This window comes from Anabrus simplex, chromosome 4 (assembly GCF_040414725.1).
Source record: "Anabrus simplex isolate iqAnaSimp1 chromosome 4, ASM4041472v1, whole genome shotgun sequence".
NCBI classification, from domain to species: domain Eukaryota; kingdom Metazoa; phylum Arthropoda; class Insecta; order Orthoptera; family Tettigoniidae; genus Anabrus; species Anabrus simplex.
The window spans coordinates 457,497,895-457,511,495 of record NC_090268.1 but is presented as its reverse complement, the minus strand read 5'-3'; the positions used below and the strand labels follow the sequence as shown (position 1 = coordinate 457,511,495).

The 13,601-nt window shown below is 46.7% G+C and overlaps 1 non-coding gene across 1 annotated transcript; it reads right to left on the bottom strand.

Moving 5' to 3' along the window:
* Positions 1-4,746: 4,746 nt before the first annotated feature.
* On the bottom strand, positions 4,747-4,865 carry LOC137500666 (5S ribosomal RNA). The gene has a single exon (XR_011018175.1). It is a non-coding gene; the product is annotated as a 5S ribosomal RNA (ribosomal RNA).
* Between the last annotated feature and the right edge of the window lie 8,736 nt (positions 4,866-13,601).

Sequence of the window (13,601 nt, the reverse complement as noted above, 5' to 3'; positions counted from 1 at the left end):
CGTTGAGATGCCTGGCCGTGCCAGGGCGATGAGTCAGAGCTGCTGTGCTTCCTCGCTCTCCCTTCTCCTCTCTCCAAGCGTGCTGCTCCGTAGACTGCCGACGAGTGAGTGTTCGCGCTCTCCCCTGGTTATCTGAGTGTATCAGGCTACTCGGACCGCGCAGGAAACAGCAGTGGCTGGCTGTCGGGTGGGTTGCGCGGCGACAAGTTGGGGACGTGCTTCCTAGCTCCTTTCTCGTGCTCCCTGCGTCTTTAAGGGGTGGGTTACAATCAGGGTTCGGTTAGGAAGGGATAGTCAAAGGTTTGACGCTGCTCCTCAGGTGGCAGAAGTACTCGTCACCTTGCTTCGGGCGTCCTGATGGAGGTGCGTTCGATGGGCAGCATTTCACCAGCCGCCTCTCCATGCCGACGTTTAGGGGCGGCCGTCGTCGTCGCGACGCCCCCGGGAGTGACCCCCTCTTACCTGAAGGAAGCCCAATCCTTCCTCTAGCAATGGAGCTGAACGGCCATCCTCAGGCTCTAACCCCTTCCGAGTGAGAGCAAAGGCAAGTCAGCCTTTAGGTAGTTTTCCACAGAGTGAAGCAGACCTGCTGTAATCTGCCTCTTGTAGCTTTGCTTGAAAGGACCTACAGGATAAAGGACATAAGTTAGAAGCTAGCCTCCATGACTCGTTCGACTCCTGCTTTCCTGCAGGTAGCGCCAATCTCGTAAAGTCCTAGCCTTTAGGCCTCTATTTATAAGGCTCTCAACTCTGTACAGTCTCTCACATCCAGCAGCTTTCAGCCCCTGTCGGGGGTCGAAAGCTCAGGTTGGGAAAAGGGACAGCCTGCCCAAGGGAACCTCTAGATGTTTCTTAGGGCATAATTAAATTTCCAGTTCGCTACAGAGCCTGTACCGCCTCAGGAGAGGCTTCACCCCTCGCCTGCTGGATGGAGGCATTGTGAGTCGTATCTTACTGCCTCCAGTGGGCTGCGAAGGCAGGATTGAGAACACCGTGACGGAGGAAGGGGCAGTCAGTCCAGACTCTTCAAAGAACAGATTTCCTGTACCAGGAGATGATAAGTCTGTCAGTTTGATAGACCTGGCAACATCCCTTACCTTCGGTCAAATTTCTTTAGGATGAGAGACCCTTTGAGACAGCAACTCAGCAGATTTATTGGATGGATGGAAGGAAGGAAGGAAGGAAGGAAAGAAGGAAGGAAGGAAGGAAGGAAGGAAGGAAGGAAGGAAGGAAGGACCATGGTTTCCCAACAAACTTCTCTGCAAGACATTGCCACAACTTACAAGGAAAAAATGTAAAGGTTTGAGGTGCTGCAACACTCATACAGCTAACATCTCACTTAAATGGTCCTGAAAGAAAGAAAGAAAGAAAGAAAGAAAGAAAGAAAGAAAGAAAGAAAGAAAGGAAAATAATAATAATAATAATAATAATAATAATAATAATAATAATAATAATAATAATAATAATAATAATAATAATAATAAGAAGAAGAAGAAGAAGAAGAAGAAGAAGAAGAAGAAGAAGAAGAAGTTGTGTTTAATGACCCTTCAATAGGAGTTTATTTTTTGAGAGAAGCTCTTGTTTTTACCTTGAATATGTATACTCTGAACGAGGTGAAGCAGAATTTGAAGCCAACTGATCGCGCCGAGACTCGATCTTGCTACCCACCTTCATCATACAGAGTAGCGTATGATGATGATGATGATGATGATGATGATGATGATGATGATGATGGTAGTAATAACTGTATCCAAAATTCAGGTAACATCAGTTTTTACTCGCAAAATGGTTTCATGATTTCTTTGGCTAAGAGAACCATGCGGTAACCCTAACCTCGAAAATGAATTGTCGCTCTCGATTTATAAGATGCCCTTTCTTTCTTCGGCCTAGTCGCTATCTAGTCGGCAGTCGTTTGAAATCGTGCAGGTTTCTGCATGGTTCGACGTGCGTATCCTACTAGCAGTTGAAGTCAGCGTGAAATTAAGTACAGTACAGTAACTATGTGTAAGATCTCCTTCACTTGGTGAGACAAGTTGTAGGGCCAAATAAAGGTACAGAGAGCAGAGAGAGCATAACATAACATAGAGCTAAATATGCACTGTACTTGGGTTGATGGTGTATTATACTGAACGCCCTCTTCCCCCCCCCCCCTGCCATTACATCTTTACTGAATGATTCTGCACAACGTTCCCTGCTGTTAATATTAATCCCCTACTGGGTTTTAGCTTAACGGTATCACTCGGTAATCATCATCATCATGACAGCCTCTGTCCTTCATGCTAAAAATCAGCTGCAGAGAAAAGGACCCTTTGTGTTCTTGCCATTATTATTATTATTATTATTATTATTATTATTATTATTATTATTATTATTATTATTATCATTATCATTTACCTCAGCGAATGAAAGCCCATGTATGAACATTTTTTTGTACATAAGCAACGATCAGCTGTTTTACCGACACCTTGTAATCTAAGAAAGAAAGAAAGAAAGAAAGAAAGAAAGAAAGAAAGAAAGTAAGTATAGGGGTACCTAACCACTCCTGAAAACTACTTTCATTGAAGGTTGTACTAGGCCAAACTCTAGAGACCTCTTACTAAATGGTACCATACTACAGGGCAGGTGTAAAAAATAGTTAATGAAACCGTATAATGAAAGGTACAGACTTAAGAGCAAGTGGCGTACTGGCTTATTATCCCTCCCTTCCAGGACCCTTCTTGCAACCACTAACCACCACCTACACCCCTGCCCAAGCAGTATTCGAGCATCGGGCTGGGTGATGTGGTCGCCTTAGAAGTTTGTGCTAGACAATACCCCAAAGAAAGCAGTTGGTTTAAGACAGGCAATAAAGTTTTAAGTTTTACTCCTCTTCCCTCAAATATGAAGAGAGGTACACCATAATGAGGGGTACTAAGCCATTTAAATTCATGACAGAGACCTGATGATTCTTAGCCCTGCTGATCTAGGGTGACACTTGATATAACCAGGCCAGACCCAGTACCTGAATATTTTTAGGTTATCCAAGCCAAACCTGGGTTATATATTGCCCAAAATATGTAGCATCTACCCTGTAATTAGAAGATGCAGCTGTGACTTCACGACTGGTGATGATATAACGGTGCACAATTGAGCATGTTAGGTATTAGTAGATCCACGATCAGCCCTAGCCGTGTCTGATGCAGAAATCCTAACCTGACTTGGGAAGAACGGTAACTTATTTCTTTCTTTCTTTCTTTCTTTCTTTCTTTCTTTCTTTCTTTCTTTCTTTCTTTCTTTCCTTGAACGCTAGCCTGTAGTAGTAAGGCAAGAGGCAGTGATCAGGTGGTCAGCAAATGGACACATTATTGCTTGAGTTCGAAATTGTCCACTGCCTTAAGTAATAGTCGTATTAGTAGCAGTAATGGTGGTGGTGGTACTACTAGTAAGGTTATGTTCACTATTATCTTACGCCTTTCGTAGATGCCGAGGTGCCGGAAGTTTGTCCCGCAGGAGTTCTTTTTATGCGCCCATATCTACAGACCATCGAAATATCACGCGAGTGAGCCGGTGTCGAACCTGTCAAGTAGGGCTCAGAATGGTCTAATTTTAATTCTAGGACGGTAACAGTAACTATCCGGAGTTCCGATTCGTTCTACTCAATTTATCACTTGCCAAAAGATCGGTCAGCTGACGTACAAACAACAAAAACGAGTGCTTTCCTCCCTTCACCTAACCTAAAACGTCACGACTCTTTGAACTAACCCTTGTCGTCAAAAGGTTACCTTCTCAGTCTTATTTGAAGGGCGTCTCGTCTTTGATAGAAATGAAAGAGTTTTACAAGTTCCTAGGCTTCAAAACTACGTTACATCGCAACACACGCACTTCGAAGATAGCGGGCTGTGTGTAGGCCACTGTACTGCACTGGTGCCCTACCGTTCGTAAGGAAGCCCGGGAGAGACACGAGCGTACTACAAACTTGTAACTTATTGCCGAACCGTGTCGTAATTTGAATAGCTACTTACCTGGAAGAACATAAAAGGAAATTGTTCGACTCTTTGAGGGGCTGCTAAATGCCGCGGTCGGTTGCTAGGACATGGCTTTCATTGTAATCACGACAGTGTCGATGACGTTGCATGGAAACCACCTTCCTCGCGATTTTCAAGGTGGGCGGGGAGTTTGGAAGCCTCGTTCCGCCCTTTAATAATCTTAATATTGGGAGAAATAGGACGTAGAATGATGTTATGTGCCATAAGAGGCCTGCAGGATAAGCTACACTAACCTAAAAGAATAAGAACAGCAAGTTTAGACATAGGGACGTACGATAGGAGGTACGAAAGTTAAAATCCTGGCACGAGTAATTGGAAGCGGTGCTAGGCTCAGCAAGGGTCCCCTAGGTCGACACACACACACACACACACACACACACACACACACACACACAGAGAGAGAGAGAGAGAGAGAGAGAGAGAGAGAGAGACACGAATAATAATAATAATAATAATAATAATAATAATAATAATAATAATAATAATAATAATAATAATAATGATGTCGCCGCCGCCAGGTTAGGCCGGTCACCTAGGAGGAAATGCAATACTACGCTAAGCTTCGTTCCTGTATAGCCACACGGGGTCGAAGAGCAGCAAAAGGTCTAGCTAGTTTCAGACGTAACAAAAAACGTGATTTAAGCAATTTCTGCTGGCCTGAGGCAAAAGTTGAAAGTAAGTTGTCGTACTGGGACTGGGAAACTTGGTAAAAAGGGAATTGAGCCAACGGCACGTGGTGTTCCCAAGCGGTCACCCATCCAAGTACTGACCACGCCCAATGTTGCTTAACTGCGGTGATCGGACGAGAACCGGTGTATTCAACATGGTATGGCCGTTGGCGAGAGAACGGAGCTTGAAACGTCCATACGAACCGCAAAGCGAGTTTCCTGGAGGTCTTTGTGGCGCGGGGGCGTTGGCAATGGTGCAGGGGTGTGCTCGGAGGTCGCCGTCGCGGAGCGGGCGCGGGTGGTTGTCGCGCTCCGCGGCGAAACGTAACCTAACTCGACTTAACCCCACTTCTCGTAACCTAACCCCAAAAAAACGCGCGCGCTGGCGCGCGCGCGCACACACACACGGGAAGTGTCTAGGGTTGTAATAATAATAATAATAATAATAATAATAATAATAATAATAATAATAATAATAATAATAATAATTACTGAAGGTGGTTGTGAAGGGGCCGGCGCTGTAGCGCAGGGGCAGCGTGCCTGCCTCGTAGCTGGGGGGCCCGGGTTCAATTCCCGGCCAGGCAAAGGAATTTTACCTCGTTCTAATGGCTGCTTTGAGGTCCACTCAGCCTGCTTGCTTAGGGGCTGTAGTGCCATGGGGGTTGGTCTGGTTTTCATTGTAAAGGACAAAGCAGGAGGATTTTTAGCAATAAGGTAATGCAGTAGTAGTAGTAGTAGTAGTAGTAGTTCTTCCCTCGTTAGCTTATGATTTGAATGTTTTGCACTGTCTTTCGATGTATATGAAGTAGGACAGATAGATAAAATCAGAGTGGAGTTGATAACAAGGCTAACAGATGCTGCTCTTTTTTTTAAAGGTGTGGTGGCCCTGAAAAGGGCCGTTTGTTAAGAATGCAGCAAGGCAGAAAACCTGGCACCTTACTTGGAGCTGGTGTATTTGGTAACTGCCTTGGTACCCTCACTGACGGCGTGCTTGGCCAGCTCACCGGGCAACAGGAGGCGGACGGCAGTCTGGATCTCCCGACTGGTGATGGTGGAGCGCTTGTTGTAGTGGGCCAGACGGGAAGCCTCAGCGGCGATGCGCTCGAAGATGTCGTTGACAAAGCTGTTCATGATGCTCATCGCCTTGCTGGAGATGCCAGTATCAGGATGTACCTGTTTAAGCACCTTGTAGATGTAGATGGCATAGCTTTCCTTCCTCTTGCGCTTCTTCTTCTTGTCTCCCTTGGAGATGTTCTTCTGGGCCTTGCCGGCTTTCTTGGCTGCCTTTCCGCTTGTCTTGGGTGGCATGGTTGTCTCGGATGTCTCCTAGAAAGTAAATTTTGCGGTTTTTTTTTTTTTTTTTTTTTTTTTTTTTGTTGATGGCCAGTGGATGGGAGCCCCGGGGCGAAAAATATGCCCCCCTACTCATCTGTTTCCTGGGAATTGCCGATGAGGCGAAAAGTCACTGTTCTCGCTACACTGGCGGGGGAGAAACAATCTGTCTGATAGGCTGGGAGGCCTATAGTCAGAAAAGAAACCCCCACTTCGCTTTAGTTAACGTGCTCAAAAGGAAAGTTTATATCGGAGCAGTATTGATATCAGAGTGCTTCTTAAGAAACGGCCCTTGACAGGAGAGTAATTTAGAGTAATTTTAGTGGTAGGACGGTTTCAATTTGGAATAGACCAAAAGGTTGGCCGGTTCGAATTTAAAACAGGTCATAGAGGATCCAAGGGCCACGGTACTTCAGGCGAGTACTAGGCTTCTTGGTCCTCATGACCCGTTTTAACAGTAAAATACCAGGGTCCTCTGATTGGTTCGAGAGGATCCTAGCCCTGGTCATCCTCACTATTTTATTTATCTGAGATCTAAGTGTGGGGATACGAAGCTCGGCCCGTATCCTCTTGTTAGATTTCAGATATGGTGCTCTGTTCATCATTCTAAGTGTCTTGTTCTGGAAAGCTTGTAATTTTGAAAGTGGAGTTTTCGCAATATAGCCCCAGGCCTCACAGCCATACAGCAGGATGGGCCTGATACATGCTAGGTAAATATTTCTCTTGATGGAGGTAGAGATATATTTATTGCCTAGCAGAGGTCTCAGTGCTTTCATCCGTGCCGTGGCACGCTGTCTGGCCTGTTCTATATTGTGGCTCCAGGACAAAGTTCTGTCCATTATTAAGCCGAGATATTTAATTTGGTTCGTCCAAGACACGGGGACGTTATTGATAGTGAGGCGGTCAAGGTTAGGCCGGCGCCGGGTGAAAACAATTGCCTGGGTTTTATCTGCATTTATTTTCACCTTGTTCCGGTGACACCACTCCCAGAAGGAATCGATCCATTGCTGTAATCGTCGGACAGCATAGTCATTTCTCTTCATGCCAGTGTAAATGGCTATGTCATCCGCGTACTGCTGGATCTCTACACCTTCCCGTGTAGGAAGATCGTTCACATATAGGCCGTAGAGAGTGGGGCTCAGCACTCCACCCTGTGGGACTCCTGCTCTGAGTACCCGAGGGGTGGATTGCTCCCCTTCACAGGAAATATAAAATTTCCTGTTAGTCAAATATGACTGAATAATTTTGACAAGGTAGTTAGGGACTTTATATAATTCCAAAAGTTTTACGATTAAATTATCGTGCCAGACAGTGTCAAAAGCTTTCTCTACGTCGAAAAATACTGCTGGCACGCTACGGCGCATATTGAACGACCTTGTGACATACTGTGTCAGGCGCAGCACCGCAAGGGGGGCGCTGCGCCTGGACCTGAACCCAAACTGCTCAGGTCGCAGTATGTTGCGGGTGTTTAGGTATCCATTGAGGCGAGAGAGAAGAAGTCTCTCGAAAATCTTAGAGATATGTGATAACAGGGTTATCGGGCGATAATTTTGTGGGAATAATTTATCCTTCCCTGGCTTCGGGAAGACTATCATTTTACCAGTCTTCCAGACGTCAGGGAAGTATCCCAGTTTAATACAGGCCGAAAAGATGGTTGCTAAGAAAATTACTGCCCTGTATGGGAGTGATTTGATTTCCTTGTTCGAAACCCTGTCATCACCGGGAGACTTCTTCTCATTTAAATTTTTAATAACCCTGCGAATCTCGCGAGGCTGGAAGTCAGGTACGTTGAAGTCAGGTGTCCATTGTCTTTCGAAAGCCAAGGCTTTTCTGCGTATCTCACGGGTCCATCGCTCGTCATCGTCATCGTCATCGTTATCTAAATTGTGAGTTACGCACTGGCTTTCAATAGTGTCCGCGAAAGCCTCAGCTTTATCATAGGGGGAGAACACCAGGCCGTGCCGGCCGTGGATGGCACGCCGGGGTTCCTGGGTTCGAGTCAGACCGCGAGTGACACGCCAAAAGTCACGCTCTGACTCGTGTTCAGAAAGATGTCGGCAGAATTCCTCCCATCTTTCAATCTTACGTTCCAGCAAGCGATTGCGGACTTCACGGGCTAGTTCCAGGTATTCCGCCCGGTCAGCTGGGTCCCGGAATCGTTGCCATCTCTTCCTATATCTGTTTTTAATTTGGATCAAATCCTTAAGGAGATCCGGTGTAGTGTCATCCTCAGGACCAGGGCAGTTCTGAGGACGATTATTATTATTATTATGATTGGATTTAGCTGCTCGAATGATGTATTTCCGGGCATTGCAGACCTTGTTATTAAGGTGCGCAATCGCGCGGTCAACATCATTCTCGCTGGTGATCGAAAAGGTTTTCAGATTTTTATTGACATGCCACGTGAATTTGTGGTAGTCAAGGTTTAGTTTAGAGATAGGAAGAGACGGCTCATCGAGCCTAACCCAGGTAAGATTGAAGATGATTGGTTTGTGGTCGGAATTTAGCTCATCAGGGACTAAAAAATCAATAGCCCTGCTGTAATACTTAGTAACTGCGACATCAAGGACATCAGGTAGGCCACCATTATCCGGATAGAAGGTGGGCTCCGTGGGGGCATATACACTGATGTCAGTATCTGTCATATGTTGCTGGAGTATTCTCCCCCTAGGATTTATAGTCCTGGAGTTCCAGTCGGTGTGCTTGGAATTCAAGTCGCCTCCGATGATAGAGGGCGTATGGCTGGGATTATTAAGCAAAATATCTAGCTCCGCCGTATGAAGCGGAGCGCTGGGAGGGAGATAGGCCGCAAAAATACGATAGTGATAATTACTGTGTCTAATCTCGATACCGAGAGACTCAATAACTCCGAGAGGGAGGGGGTCTATGACGTGATGAGTAAGCTTAGACTTAATCAGCACGGCCACGCCCCCGCCCTCTCTGTCAACTCTGTCTTTGCGGTATACCGCAAAGTTTTTAATTTTGAAGGGCATATGAGGTTTCAGCCATGTTTCCCCTAGTAGGAGGATATCGATGTTATGCTCAGAGATGAACGACTCGAGTTCGTATCTCTGAGCAGAAACACCCTTGCAATTCCATGCACAGATTCTGAGGTCCATAGTCAAAACATGACAGCCTCATTAGGGTTCTGAAAAGTACTGCATAACAGCACTTAACAGGACTCCAATTTTGTCAATCATGGTTTCACATGTCCTCAGTTTAGTCATGGTGTCCTTAATAATAGGCAGTAATTTTGAGAAATTAATCTGCCTCACGAGATTCAAAATGTCACCCATGCCCGAAAAGTCGGATATGGGAGACGCTTCCGCTGGGGGTGCAGGGTTCGATGCAGGGGTGGGGGCGGCCTGGGCGCCTCCGGCAGCAGCAGCATAAGTAAAGTTAGGGTCTACTGCCCGGGAGGGGGGGAGGGTCCTCCTTTTCTCAGCTTTGGAGAGCTCCCTGACTACCTTCTGCTCCATAATATTACGAAACAGTTGGCAGCCCCTCCAGGAGGCGGGGTGGTTGCCCTGGCAGTTGGCACACTTAGCTGCTGCCTCCGGCTGTAGGGGGCAGGCAGCAGCTGAGTGGTTTTCACCACATTTCACACATCTCAATGGCATTTTGCAATAATTAGCGGTGTGCCCCCACCGCTGGCATCGGTAACACTGAGAGGGGCCCTCACGGCCCCTGAAGGCCTCTATTTTAACGGCACACCCGCACAGATGCTTTACGGAGAAGATGGTTTCTGAGAATTTTTCCCTCGGGAGGGTGACACTCATGACGCTTAGAGGGATCAGCTTTTTGGACGTTGCATCTCGCCTGGTGTATTGATAAACATCCTGGGGCTGATATCCAAGTGCCATGAGTTCCTCGCGAACCCAGTCCACGCTGACTGTGGCAACTATGTTGCGGATTATTACCTTTAAGAGCCTCTTACTCGCCAGCTGGTGAGTATAGAAACTCTTGTTATTCTCTTCAAAATATTGCTTAATGAGCAGGTAATCGTGTTCATTGTCTGCGTGAAATTTCAGAGCGTCCCTGGTATTGATCACTCTGATATTTCCAGTGCAGCGTGTTCGGAGGTAATTGTAGTGGCGCTGATACTCCGATTTATCAGCGACCACAATTGGGGGAACAGTGACCTTTTTTGGGGGCGCGACATCCATGGCCTCGCCCTGGCTTCCTTGGGATGAGCACTGCTCTGTCTCATTAGTGTTAGAGGCCGAACTCGCGACCTCAGCGCGCCTAGCAGGCTGAGAGGAAGCAGTACTGGTTGAGGGGAGGGGGTCAGCTGGCCTAGGCATGAAATCAGCTAGGGTTAGGTTTCCGTCAGTGGGCAACGAAGCCAGGACACTGTAGCTATTAGACGTGGGAACAGAGGGTTTGGGTAGCAGCTTCTTAGCTAATTGATGTTTAAAATAATGCTTCCGAGCCTTTTTGGCCACTGGGTGTTCGCTGCGAACGACCGCGGCTATATGAGCCGGGATCTCCCCTGTTCTGGAATATTCCATGACCACGTCTTTTAATGGAGGAAAGAGTTTAATGGTGGAGGCAGCCTGAGAAGCCGGCAAGCCCTGATTATCACATGCAGTTCGCTTTAGCGTCGCGGAGAGAGGAGGAAAATCGTCTCCACCACCTCCCGGTGGCGGGGATTTAGCCATCATGCAACCACAAGTACTCTACAACAAGGCACACCAACAAGCAAAAACAGCAAGTGATGTAGCACTTACCAGATTATACCAGAGAAGTAGCCAAAAGGATTGGTTTAAGATCCAATTTAGCGCTTCACCTGTATAATACTTGGTACCTTATAAGCACAGAAAATAAGCTCACACCAAAGCAACAAGTGGGAGAGTACAGCACTAAGCGTCCGCTGTCACCAGGAGATTGTTCTCGAATGTGGCTAAATTTTGCGGTTTTTTTTTTTTTTTTTTTTTTTTTTTGTTGATGGCCAGTGGATGGGAGCCCCGGGGCGAAAATAATGCCCCCCTACTCATCTGTTTCCAAGGTTTGCCGATGAGGCAGGAAGTCTCTGTTCGCGCTACACTGGTGGGGGATAAAGCAATCTGTCAGATAGACCAAGGGCCTATCGTCAGAGAAGAAACCCCCTCATCGCTACTAATTTGTGCTCAAGAGAGTAATTTATTAGGAAATTGGGTCCTTCTTAACAAACGGCACTTAACAGGGGAAAAATTTTGACGTAATTTAGTGGGTCATTGGTATTAACTTGCAAAAGGCCGAAAGGGTTGGCAGGTTCGAATTTTAAAACAGATCATAAGTGATCCAAGGGCCACGGTACTTCAGGCGAGTCCGCGGCTTCTTGGTCCTCATGATCCGTTTTAATAAAAGAATACCAGGGTCCTCTGATAGGTTCGAGAGGATCCTAGCCCTGGTCATCCTCACTATTTTATTTATCTGAGATCTAAGTGTGGGGATACGAAGCTCAGCCCGTATCCTCTTGTTAGATTTCAGATATGGTGCTCTGGTCATCATTCGTAGTGTCTTATTCTGAAAGGTTTGTAATTTGGAAAGCGGAGTCTTGGCAATATAGCCCCAGGCCTCGCAGCCATACAGCAGGATGGGCCTAATACATGCTAGGTAAATATTTCTCTTGATGGTGGTAGAGATATATTTATTGCCTAGCAGAGGTCTCAGTGCTTTCATCCGTGCCGTGGCACGCTGCCGGGCCTGTTCTATATTGTATCTCCAGGACATAGTTCTGTCCAATATTAGGCCAAGGTATTTAATTTGGTTAGTCCAAGACACGGGGACGTTGTTAATAGTGAGGCGATCAAGGTTAGGCCGGCGCCGGGTGAAAACAATTGCCTGTGTTTTGTCCGCATTTATTTTCACCTTGTTCCGGAGACACCACTCCCAGAAGGAATCGATCCATTGTTGCAGTCGTCGGACGGCATAGTCATTTCGTTTCATGCCGATGTAAATGGCTATGTCATCCGCATACTGCTGGATCTCTACTCCGTCTCGTGTGGGAAGATCGTTCACATATAGGCCGTAGAGAGTGGGGCTCAGCACTCCACCCTGTGGGAAAATTTTGCGGGCCCCTTGCAATTCTTTTTAAGACCGAGAGGGCTGCATGCGACTAGCCAATGAGCGCAAGCTTACTGCAGCCTTATTGGTTGGCTCGTAACGTTGAGCAACCTTGCAGGCTACAAAACTGGTGCGCAGAGTGATTCGGTATCATTTTCGAAGTAGAGCAGCAGAGCATCATGTCAGGACGAGGAAAGGGAGGAAAAGTTAAGGGCAAGTCCAAGAGTCGCTCCAGCCGTGCAGGCCTGCAGTTCCCTGTCGGCCGTATCCACCGTCTCCTCCGCAAGGGAAACTACGCTGAGCGAGTGGGTGCTGGGGCTCCTGTGTACCTGGCCGCAGTCATGGAATACCTGGCAGCTGAAGTTCTTGAGTTGGCGGGCAATGCAGCCCGTGACAACAAGAAGACCAGGATCATCCCTCGTCACTTACAGTTGGCCATCCGTAACGACGAGGAGTTGAACAAGTTGCTGTCCGGAGTGACCATTGCCCAGGGTGGTGTTCTGCCCAACATCCAGGCAGTGCTCCTGCCTAAGAAGACTGAGAAGAAGGCTTAAGTTCCTGTTCTCGGTCAGGGCGTTGGCTCACCGGAAAAATATAAATAAACGGCCCTTTTCAGGGCCACCAACACCTTAAGATAAGAGCTGTTTGTCTATCATGCTGGTATAGCTATCTTACAGAAGTATGGAAAAATCCTGAAGTGATAGAGCAGTTCAGACAACTCTCCTAATAATAATGATAATAATAACAATAATGAGACACTGCAAATATGAGGGCATCTGTAACATTAGCCAGGAGAGCACAAGAATAGCCTTACCTTTGAGGTTATTTATTTAAGGGGGAAATGAGTGAAGTAGCTCCAGGCCCCTCTTAATATTTAATTTTCAGAAGGGAAGGAAGAAGGAAGTACATTATAGATTTCATTTCATTAATGCTGTATAATTCTGTTCTTGACTGCTGGATACTACCGACCTATGCATGTAAGAACACACACTTAACTAGAGAGGAAAGGATACTTAAAGTAGTATATTTACAATACTTTGTGTATCAGATGTGCACGGCAAGGAAGATAATGTTTGTTTTCTCTTGTTAGCATTAAAATGTAGACATCATAACTGATAATGAGGGCTTTTTTTTCCGTGCAGGTTTCGGGGAGATGACTGTTTTGAGAGGGAGAATAGCGCAAGCTACGTTAGAGGAGTACTGTAAGTGGGACTCTGTGCTCTTTTGAGAGGTAAGTGGTGGCCCTGAAAAGGGCCGTTTTTTAAATACTGCATGCTCACAAACGGGAGCACGCTCGGAGGAGACTTAACCACCGAAACCGTACAGGGTGCGTCCCTGCCTCTTGAGAGCATAGACGACATCCATGGCGGTCACAGTCTTCCTCTTGGCGTGCTCGGTGTAGGTGACGGCATCCCGGATAACGTTCTCCAGGAATACCTTGAGCACGCCACGGGTCTCCTCGTAGATAAGTCCCGAAATACGCTTGACTCCACCTCTGCGAGCGAGACGTCTGATGGCAGGCTTAGTG